The following is a 12,210-nucleotide window of genomic DNA, read 5'->3' as shown; positions in this document are numbered from 1 at the left end:
TCTATTATTTTTATCAAAATTGCAACTTGCGGGTTTTTCATGTTTTACAAGAAATTTCTCCTCCTCACTCTCTTTGCTGTCTATATACATCTTCCTTGGAGTCTGCTTTATCCTAGCCATGAACCTGCAAAAAAATGAGACTTGTTGGAACATTTAAAAACCATGAGTAAAAAATGAGACTAGTTAGAATATTAAAAAACCATAAGTAAACCAAACAGAAATAACAAATACGGCGCGATAGGAGAAAAATCTGGGGTTTGAAGTGAAGCTTCTCACAACGTATTTGCAGATGACCGATACGGCACGATAGGAAAAAACGTGGGTCTAAAATGTAACTCCTCGCGTCGTATTTGCGATAAGCTAAAGCACGGTTTAACTTCTCGAGTCGTAGACTGATACGACATGAATACACTGAAGCGAAGTTTTAAAAAGTAACCTCTCGCGCCGTATTTGTGGTGAACGATACAACGTGAAAAAAATGAAGCACGGATTTGTATTGTTCGATACGACGCGAAAACAATGAAGCGCATGTTTAAAAAGCACCTGCTCGCGCCGTATTTGCGGTGACTGATACGGCGCGACTATATTTAAGCGTAGGTTTAAAAAACAACTCCTCGCGTCGTAATTGCAGTGACCGATATAGGGCAAAGTTGATCTCGGCATGGCTGTGTATTCACGCTCTGGATTTGAAAAGTGAGCCACGTAAGCTACCATCGATCTTTTATAACTGCGGGTACGTGACACGTGGTAGTGTTTAATTAGCTAGGTTTTGCGCGGGCCATCCACATGGATGTCTACATGGCTTCACACGTGGCAAATATTTTTCACTCCATATAAATATGGTGGTCAAGCATTTATGACTTTTTTTGCAAATTTACAAGCTTGTTTAGAGTTGAGGTCCACTTTCAGTATTTCTTATGTGAATTTACGTGATTTTGTTTACCTCTTGATACGAAGGGAGGAGATATTATTCTTGAGGTCACTTGGCCAGTTTCGTGCCGTATCGTAGATTAGCAAATACGAAGTGAGAAGGCATCACTCGTAAAGTGGATGCACACTTTCGCGCGGTATCGTACTTTCACTCATGTCTGAACCTAAGGATGTTGCAGGCTCCCAAGAGCAAGTAACCCCTTCTGAAAAAAGAAGAAGATTGTCATCAGGGTCAACAAGAGCTTCTGGTTGTGCTGCCTTCTCCCCTGAAATTCCCACAGCTTCCTCCCCTTGTTCAGTAGTAGCAAGTGTGGGAATGCCTAAGAAGTCTCCAATCAAAGGCAAGTCACCATTGAGGGTTTCTGGATTGTCCCAGATCACAGAGGTTTCTCCATCTGAAAGGCTCTTAGACTTTCTTCTTCAAAATGGCATGGAGTTATCTTATTACGGAACTGCAAAGGATATTTTCAACCCTGACTGGGATATTGACCATGTATTGAACTCATGTAAGAAGTTTTTCTTGGAGGAGTTTGCTTAGTTTGAAAGTCTTGCATTTTTGATAGTTGAAAAGGATGCAAAGGAATATGTTCACATACCTATTGGGAGCTCACCTTCAGAGAAGGCTTTGTTTTCAAGAAAGTGTACATCTCATTCTCTTGATCGGTTTTGTACCTCAGATTTGTTTTGTTCTGCTCATTCTAGGCATTAGGGGAGTTTTGAGGTCTCGAAAATGCCTTTTAGAATGTGGAGAGAGAGTGCTCTAGACCAATAAGAGCAAAGCCTCCGTAACGGAACTTCTATTTTTAAAAAATAAAAAATCATTTTACAAAAACATATAAATATAATAATATTACGAATTTGTATTTTTATTATCTATTTTTAGTCTCTTATATTCGTGATTATGATATCTTTTGCATTAATGGCATAGAGTCTCGGCTACTTTTATTTAATGATATATCTAGATTAATGATAATGACTGATGTAATCTAAATTCAAATTAGTGAAAAGCATGGCACTCCGTTTTTTCCCTCCTTTCTTTTATTCCTCTATTGTTTTTCCCTCCGTTGTGGTAGCCTAGTCCTCTCTCTCTCTCTCTCTCTCTCTCTCTCTCTCTCTCTCTCTCTCTCTCTCTCTCTCTCTCTCCCCTACCATGGATACAGAAATTCGGCCTTCAACAATGCGTCCAAGCTCCCAAATCACATCCATATCAGTGTTTAACTCATTCCAAACTGATGGAAGATGGATTCCTACTATCATTAGCAAAGGTAGTTGGATCACCATGCAACAAGCAAAATATGAAAAAAGGCAAAGACATGAGAGCTCATTTATCTCTGCTTGGAAGGGCAGAATCCGAGATTTTAAGCTTGGAGAAAATAAGAATAGCATCAAAGAGGTACTAGTGCAACATGTGTTCATGCATAGAGAGATGTGTTTGGAACATGGATCTTCAAAGCTTCCAATGCATAGACCAAATTGTAAGAATTTGATTCTTAAAGTTTTTCCTTTCTTAAACATGGTTTAGGTTTTTCCATTATAATATTTGTTTGTCTTGTAGATGTCTATCCCTCTAATCTTGAGGAATGGCAACCAGTGGAGTCTATTGTTGATGTTATTGATGTTATACATGGTTCAATTGGAGAAGAAATGTATAGAGGCAGAAAGAAGACAGAGCTTGCAGAGAATGGAATATTCTTTTATGACCATTCTTATGTTATTCCTATGCGGCGTTGCCAATGGGGATCAATAAACCTCCTTCCTTTGCCAAATTTTTCAAGCTTTGAGTGGCCTTTGCCAAGTCCAGCTACTAGTGAGGGCTATAGATGTAAGATATTTTCTGAGATCTAGAAAGCATTAAAATCTAATATCTCAACTAGGCTAAGCAAAGTTACTTTGTTTATGCCTATTAATATATTTATTGATTTCTTCTCTAATATGGAGACAAGAAGAACAAAAACCATGCTTTTAGTGAAGAGACTAACATATGATCATGTCATAGAATTTGTTGATGAAGGATGGCATACAAGGACAGAAGGAAAAATTATATGTAAGATAGATCAAGACTCTATAGCTTGTAAATATATGATTGCTACTCAAAATTTTATCCTTAGCTTTTACTATAGTCGATGGCATTTTGATCGTAGTAGTCTAGTTACTTTAGACCAGAATCTTGATGATTTTAGCAAAGATCCTATAGTGGATCTTGATATTTGGTTCAGCGGAGGATATTATTGCAATCTTAAATATCAGAAAATCATGTACGCTACATCAAGTGAGGATGGATTTACAAAATGAAGACATTGAACTACCATGCTCCTTTGTATTCCAACTTGACAAGAAACGAGTAAGTTTTCACATCATATTATATCTACTTAGATGTATATCAAGATCTCACTTTCTAACTAACAAAAATTTGTAATTTATTTTTCGCAAATATCAAAAAGGAGAGAAAAGAATATACACTGCAAGGACATTCAAGAAAAGATATCTTTACTATCAATATAAAATATATGTACAAATTTTGTAGCATATGTCTATCTGCCATCTCTATGAGATATACAAGGGCTGAAGGGCAAATTTCTATATATGAAGGCTTACAAGGCGATATGGCAAAGCTATTTCTTTTTTTGAGAACTATCCTTTCTAGGAGTCCTTTTGCCTTTCTTTGATGCCTTGGGTGTACAAGGTGTGGGTAAAGGTGTTGAAGCTGTGGCTTCACCTTCCGTGGTTATAGGCACCACATCTCCTTCATCGTGTAAATCCCCACCAATCTCTGTTGTTGGTTGTATACAATTGACCATTATATACTTCAAGAGCTTTGCTCTGATGTACCAAACATGCTCAGATGTATAGCAATCCTTCGAAAACTGTCACGCATTTATAGGAAAAAGAGTTTTAGTTCATTATTGTTCTTACAATAGACTATATTTTTATCATCAATGGACTATTTGCAATGAATATCTATCTTAAAGTTTAGCATCTTTCATATTACCTTTACATGTTTATCATCATTAAGATAAACAAAGTTAACCATTTTTCTAGCATTTGCAATCACCCTCCAGCCCACAAGAATGGCTATCATCCTAATGAGGACACTGCAACCACCAACACAAAGTAAAACTATGAAATTTACGGATGGTAGTCATAGAATAAACTTATGTTTCAATTATTTTGATCAATAACTTACCGAAACTTGTCTATATTGCATTGTTGCAAGCAAATCAGACGGCATAGGGGGCCTTTTCTCTAGCTCTTCAATTAATCTTTTTGCACCTCTATATATAAAATATATTGAAATTTAGAGTACTTACAAAAAAAAAAGAATTGAAATATCATGGAGCCCTTGGATAATATAACTTACAATTTAGCATTTCCATGGCTTCCTTTCATAGAGTTGATTAAAAAACATTGCTTATCCACAGAGTCTATTGCAATCAAGCTCCAATGAGAACTGAAAGCAATCATATCTCAACAAATTAGTAGGATAAAATCTCAAAAACTCTAATAGAATATTGAATCACTTACTTTTCATTATATGGAATTATAAGGAGCTCCAAAGTATCGAAGTCAATCAGGTTGAACCACTACTCAACAAAACTTGTATCAAGCTCGTTCCTCATAAAGTGTGAGATAGATGGATCAAGAACCTCAATTTTTTCTTGCATATTCAAAGGAAACTCATGCATTACACACCTAGAAAAGGCATAGAAATAGTGAGTATAAATAAGAAAAATCTTATTGTTTAAAAAATATCAAAAAGTAGAAGTAATTATGGGTGGATATACCTTAGGCTAGCAAGAATAATACTATCATTTATTTCTCTTCTTTTATCCTTAAGAATCTGAACACATGCAGCATTAAAGGAGATAATCTCAGCTCTTTTGTCTAAGTCACCAGGTAAGAAACAAAACACATTGAATCCTTCTGGATTAGCTGCTTCAAGAAGGGTGGCCAGCTCATTTTCAAAGGGCTCTAGTTGCTCTGCTTCCCTTTCTTCAGCCCTTTGCCTCCTATACTCTCTCCATTTATCTGCATGTTCCTCTTTAGCTTTCTCCTCTTTTTCACGTTGCCTTGTGTCCCTCTCATGGGTGACATCCTCAACCTTGGGACCAGAATCATCTTTCTTTCTCCTAGCTGGGGGCACATTAAGGATATTAAATGTCTTCTCATCAATGAGGGAACTGGCTCAAGGACCTTTGAAAATCTATATCTTAGCCTCCTAAGAATTACCATGTCCTTGTCCATGAGTGTGAGCCTATGAGCATGAGCAGCACAAATGTAGGAATCTTGAAAAAACTCAACTAAAAAATCCTCTGTGGCTTCCTGTATACAATTAAGGGCTGTTCTTGTCCATTTGAAACTATCCAAACTATATTTGTTACAAATCTCCCTGACAAGCCTTTGAAAAGGCAGCTTTGGATTTGCATTGTTTAGAGCCTTTATTGCCTTCCTAATCTCCCTTAGGCACCTAAGATTTTGAGAAAACTTTCTCTTTGGCTTTGACTTTCTAGAGAGCTTCTGAGGCTTTGAAGATTGATGAATCTTTGATGATAAACCCCTAGGATCAATCTTCTCCTTCCTTGCTGTTGATTTAGTCCTAGCCATTTGCCAAAAAAAGACATTACTTCTTGTCCAGTGAAACACGAGTTTAGAGACCTCCTTGCAGCATGTTATTTTCACGTTTCACTAGACAACACATAAATAGCAAAACAATCAACAAAACTAAGGAAAACAAAACATTAACCTAAGGAATACCATAACAATTACCTACAATCTCTACACCATTAAAGCCATATAAGCAATGTTATAAAACATCAAGGGAAAGATAATTCTTTATACTACCACTAGGTTATATCATAGACATGAACTTTTCAAATGCAAGTCAAAGGAAAAGTGCAGAAAACCATACCTTGTCTCGCGCTTTGCTGGAAAAAGTCCATTTAAAACCAATTTTGTGAATAAGCCCGGTGAAATGCGAATACGTTCTTCACAACCACAGCTCGAAGTCCCTGATCGTGTTTCACACGACAATGTTATGCTGGTACAAAAAAAACAAGTATAGAAGTGACAACTACCTATAAGCTCCATCTTATCAAAACCCTAGAAGTAATGTCATAAGACATGAAAAGAAAGATACTTTTTCACACTAGTATCAGCTTACCTTACAGACATGGATTTTGAAGCGCGAATCAAAGCCAATTTTTAAAAAAACTCCCGGTGAAATGAGAAAATGTGTTGCATGACCACGACCCGAAGTTTCTTATCACGTTTCACCCGACAATGTTGTGTTTGTGCAATAAAAATAAGTTTCAAAGTGACATTAAACTATTTTTATAACATTAGGCTAGTTTTGTCATGAAATTTGCCATGGATCTTTCAATTATAGAATTACTATGGTAAAAATTGCAAACAAATAGTATTGTTAGACATGAAATGGAATACTTACCAGGTGTGGATGACTTTACGCGATAATTTTCTCGCAATTCTAGACGATTCTTTCTGGTTGCTTTGTCTTTTGCGAAGTCTGTTGAGAAATGTGAACAAATTTGGCCATTGTTTCCCTTTATTGGGGGACTTTTCTAAGAATTGATGGTACATGCATTAATTGGCGATGTGTTAAGTGGAATACGTGCACACGTATTTTGAGATATTGTTATCCCCGAAAAAAGGGAGTCTCCTTTCACCCGTGCTGAAATATTGGAAATTTCCTCAAAATTTGCGGTTGCCTTTATTTTGCCATCATTACGTTAACTTTTTCGTTGGAACTATCAACACACATTTGACAATTGATCAAACTCTAAACACACAATATTAATATAAAAGCTTTTCGAAATCATCTTCTCCAATATTGTCTTTCTTTCTCCCGAAATTTTGCTTCCATTTGTCTTCAAGGTCATTGCTTCTTGTTTGAAGAGTACTTCAACAATTTATGATAGGTAACAACATTGTGTTATTACAAGTATCTGAACAAAATTTCATTGATTAGTATAGAAAGAATATTTAACAATACTTGAAAAATCACAGATGTCATGTGTTTTGTGTCTTTCAAAAGGAGCATGGCACTTCCAGAAAGGATTTTATCACAAATTTCTGTGTTTTAATAGAATTAATTCATAGTTCATGTTTCTCTTGGTGTTTTGAATCTATTAACTGATGAAACGCAAAATAATGTCTCTGGTTAGTGATGTCCTCCTAACTGTCGCATTTCATCGATCAAATGTTGAAATAACGCTTGTTTTCAAGTAGTGTCAGGTGAAACGCGAGTTCTTCACCGGCTTTGGCCTCTGGACACCTGTTTTCACGTTTCACCGGTCACATAAAAAATTTCCTCCTTTTTCGATCTTTTGTCTTGTGAAACGCGATTTGTTTGCATTTGAGGCCTCTTTTCATGGTTCTATCGCGTTTGATTGGACATTGTTGCCATTCTGATTTGTTTGCAGGGATAAATCTTTTGTTGGTCAAGATGACAAAGAGAAAGCTATCTTTGGAAGGAATGGATGAGGAGGAGCTAATGGAGACTTCTGATGATAGGCTCTTTGATTTCTTACACACAACTGGAAATTCTTCCAAGTTTAGCTATATCAGGGAAATTTTCAATGTTCCTTTTGATTTGAAAGAGTTATTGGAGGATCTTGAAGATAAACTTAAGGAGAACAGATATTTTTATGATAGATATGTGCAAGGTTTAGAATTCAATGGATTTGTTCATTATAGTGATGTCATGGGAGCCACCAATACAACCAAATCAACTTTGCTAGGCAGGTTCAACCTCATTGATGAGGAATTCAGGAAGAGAGAAACATGTTTCCCTTTCCACAGGGATCAACACCAATGCCTTCTGATCCACAAGGATGTTGGATTTATTGTGTATCTTCAGTACATGGAAAATTCTTCTCCAGATATAGCCCAACAGAGAAAGCTAGAGGATATTGCAAGTATGGATAAGGAGGTCGAAGAGAAGGAGGAGATGTTCCAAGAAGATATTGAGAATCAACTTGTCCAAGCTTTTGATGTAGGTTTGTTTAAGAGTGACAATATCATAATGGTGGAAGAAAAGGAGATCAAGCCAAGTGCACAGGTTGATGAAGAAGGTCCTTTTGCATGTGTTCCAACATTTCCCACTTATCTTATCAACAAGAAGAGATATGTGTTGCTAAATGATATTCAACATATTTTTGATCTTAGAGAAGATTATTGCTTAGCAATCCTTGCAGGTTGGGACCAAAATGACATGAATTTTATAGGTTATGAACAAGAACCACTAGCAAGTCTTGATGTTGAGGGAGAGAATTTCCAAGACAGCTCTATAGCCTTACATACATGTATTAATCAGATCATAGAATACGAAAAGGAGGGGCTACCTATAGAAGAAGAGTTCTTGCAGGTCCAGAAGAGACTTCGTATTGATGATATAGGGTATGAAGAGAGATTGAAGTCTCCATCAGATGAGAAACCCAAGAGTTCAATAAATCTTTATGATGATAGTCTTCTCAAAGAAGACGGACACCCTAAGGTATGAAATATAATTCGAAGTTACCCATTGAGTTTATGTTAGACTTTATTATTGCATTATAGATAAATATCTTATATCTTATACTATTGTGGTTTGTTGTGTAGATTGAGATTGAAGATCTAGACAACTTTCTTGGAAGGGCCAAGGGCTCTAGGCCAATGAAGCTTGGGAAAAATCAAAGCCTTGGCCATTATATTGGAAACTTAAACAATCAAACAATTGTAATATATCATAGTAGATTGTCAAGCTCTCCAAGTCTACCAATGATGGCTTTGAGAGCTATCTCAAAGGTAATTGGATCTCAAGTTTTCAACAGTGGTGGACAAGATCATTTTAGTGGAGAAGGAAGAAGCCATAAGAATTTTTGGCTTCATGCCTGGATACAGTGGATCTAGAGCTGGATATTTTGGAGTTCTTGGCTCCTATTTGCTCTCTTATGTAGGAGATAGTAAGAATTTGAAGCTTCTTCCAGGCTATCGAAAATAGGAGTTTTTGAAATACAGAGGTCTTATTAAGTGGGATGAAACAAAAGATTCCTCTAGAGGCCCTGTCGAGCTACCTGAAACCAAGGACTCCTCTGAAGGCCTTATTGAGGTGCCTGAAACTAAGGACTCCTTTGGAGGCCCTGTCGAGGTGCCTGAAACTAAGGACTCTTCTACAACACAATCGGACTAGAAGATGCCAAAGATCAAGGGTTTCTTGAAACCCATCTTTTCCCAACTCTTTGTTTGGTTTGTAACCATTCTGTAAATCTTTGCTTTGCGCAAGAATTTAAATATCTATCTTTTCTTCTTTGGGTAACAATTTGTATAGTCCTTGCTAAAGATGATGTATTGCTTGATGTGGTTGTATTTTCAAGCTTGAATTTATGCCAAATTTGTCGATAGAACCATTGAAAGACCTCTAATAAACTGTTGGCTTTGTGTCTTCCACCTCCATGTCTTGTGTGTCTGAAATATTTTGTTCTTGCTTGATAATGTGATTTTTCCATACCTTGGGTTGACCAGATAGATAGAGATCCATATTGTTTAATAAAGTATGGAGCATGGTTGTATATAAATATGCTGCATTGTCAACAAATAAAGAAAGTTATTAAAAAACATTATATGAGTTCGACAATGAAGAAACAGACATATACAAACTTCTTACCATATAGTGAGTAAAGTGTTGATCACCCCAAGCTTCTGTCATCGCCTTTTTGAAAAGGTTCAATTGGTTTTTAAAGTCTTTGATATCATCATCATTCCATTCAATCTTATCACAATAAAAAAACACTTTGTCTAGTGTTTCCCAAACTTTAGCTTTTCTATTCCGAGCTTGTCCATTATCAGTGTGATCCTTAATTGCATTATGTAGGGATTTCCACTTATTAAATTTAATAGTTGAGCCACCATTTCTTGAGTTTATCTTGCCAAGTCTCCCATGAAAGCCTAGAAACCTTCTAGCCTTCACTCCACCAATAGATGGTTTTTTTGGGACACAATTACCATCCTTAGACTTCTGAAGATTTGGTTCAATAACAATATTGCCACCATGCAAACCAATTGCATAGAGAACTTTTTCAACCTTTGTTATAGCATCTGTTCTAGTTGATAATAGCTTTAGCTTCCATGCAAATCCGATATAGAGATGAACAAGCTTTTCAATTATCCTGCAAAGCGCATGAAGTGTACAAATATGGGCATTCGCTAAAGGAATGTCCAAGTCTAGTTTAAACTGTGGATCCTTATTGTGCCTAGAGGGAGCTCTATTCCAATTGCTTGAGTTTAACTCTGCACAGCTGGCGACATGCAGTATAAGCAAGGAGATCTCGAGTTGGCTCCCTTTGATACATTATACATACATTTGAGTGTCTTTAGGTCACCAGCTATGTGCCACTCAATCCTGTAGTTCCCAAATCCTTCAACAAATAGCTCTTCTCCTGCTTGTTGCCTTTGAATAACATTAGGTAATTGTTTTAACATTGATGGAGAGGGCACTTTCAGAATCAATTTGATCTCCTTCCATCCATGATGTAGGTATAACCCTTATGCCCGAGACCTTCTAACACATGGCTTCCAAGCAAGTAGCATAAGCCTTAAAGAATTCATTAGTGAGGTTGTCCCAACTACGACACACAATAACATGAAATGGGGATAAGGGCATGGATGGGGTGTAAAGAAATAGTATGGCAAACATAGAAAATGTGAAGTCTCATCTTCACAAATATCACCCTTCAAAGCAATGTGGATGTTAGGCAAGTCGTGATCCATGACCAAAGTGTTAACATCTGAGCATGGGAAGTTTTCTAGCTTATGCCTATATGGACAATAGTCTATCTTTGGATCTATATTGATTCAACCCTCTACATGCTAAAGTTGAACCATGTTTTCTCAAGTAGGAGAAGCATGCAGGCCAATGATTTTTTGAGACATGCAAGAGGTTCTTGCAAATTTTGAGTTAGATTTTTCACTTTAACCTATTGATAAGATCTCAACTTGAACTTTTGAATAAGGTCAACCAACCTCATAGCTATTAGAACCAAGGAGTGAACTCTAGCTCGTAATTCCTCTGCTACCTTCCCATGCTACCTACCAAGAGAGGCATGATGAATGTTGTACTGTTGAGCAACCCTCTATGCATTGAGTATCAAAATAGATCAAAAGGGTGACTACCCCCAAATGGGAAGTCAAGTAAGAATCTATCAAGCACATGCACCATATAACTATTAAAGACTATATGTTTCAAGTAAGATGAATTAAAGCATAAGGGGAGCTTGTCCAAAAATTACACAATAGGAGCAATAGGCTCTGAAAAATCTTAAACTATAGGGAAAAGTGCGGTGTCCTCTCTCTCTCTCTCATGACAAATAATAGGTGAGCACGTGGAGGACTATTGGCCAGGCTATTAGGCAAGCCAGTAGCAAACCAATGCCCAAGTGGCAACTATGTAGCCAATGGGAAAATAGGCAAAAGATGTGGTGGGGAAGTGGGAAAGGAATTGACATGGTGGGGCAGGTGATGCAAGGTAGCCAAATGGTAGACATGTAGCCAAGCAATGAGCAAGCAACATGGCCAGAGAGAGAGAGAGAGAGAGAGAGAAGAGAGAGAGAGAGAGAGAGAGAGAGAGAGAGAGATGGAGAAAGAGAGAGGTGGAAGACAAAAATTTGAGAAAGAAGTATAAGAGAAAACGTATGAGAGAGAGAGAGAGAGATGGAGAAAGAGAGAGGTGGAAGACAAAAATTTGAGAAAGAAGTATAAGAGAAAAAGTATGAGAGAGAGAGAGAGAGAGAGATGGAGAAAGAGAGAGGTGGAAGACAAAAATTTGAGAAAGAAGTATAAGAGAAAACACGTGTGTGTGTGTGTGTGTGTGTGTGCGCGCGCGCGCGCGCATGAGAAAGAGAGAGAAGAGAAGAGAAGAGAATTCTAATATTTCAAACTCTAGATGGGGGGGGGGGAGAAGTAAGGAAAGCATGACAACTTTTCTTCCATTTCACGGCTGTGTGTGAGGCTATCTATCACATGTAAGGGACACCAGTACTACTCATTATGTGTGCAATGATAAACATGTTTTTTTTAAATATTCATGATGATTGGGCATGCACATATACACATCAATAGCCTTTCATGCATTATGTTAAACTCCCATCCTTGGTTTCAATTTTGCAAATTACACAATGACATGTGTGCTCAACTTTCCACTCTACCACATAAGCCCATTTGAATGGGAAATTTTTCGTTTGCCACCATGTTGTGGACATAACACCCTAAAAGTGCACAACACCACATCAA

Source organism: Lygodium microphyllum, chromosome 11, assembly GCF_053477565.2.
Source record: "Lygodium microphyllum isolate KBCC chromosome 11, Lygodium_microphyllum_v1.1.10, whole genome shotgun sequence".
NCBI classification, from domain to species: domain Eukaryota; kingdom Viridiplantae; phylum Streptophyta; class Polypodiopsida; order Schizaeales; family Lygodiaceae; genus Lygodium; species Lygodium microphyllum.
The sequence above is the reverse complement of the archived record's forward strand: the minus strand, read 5'-3'. Positions refer to the sequence as shown.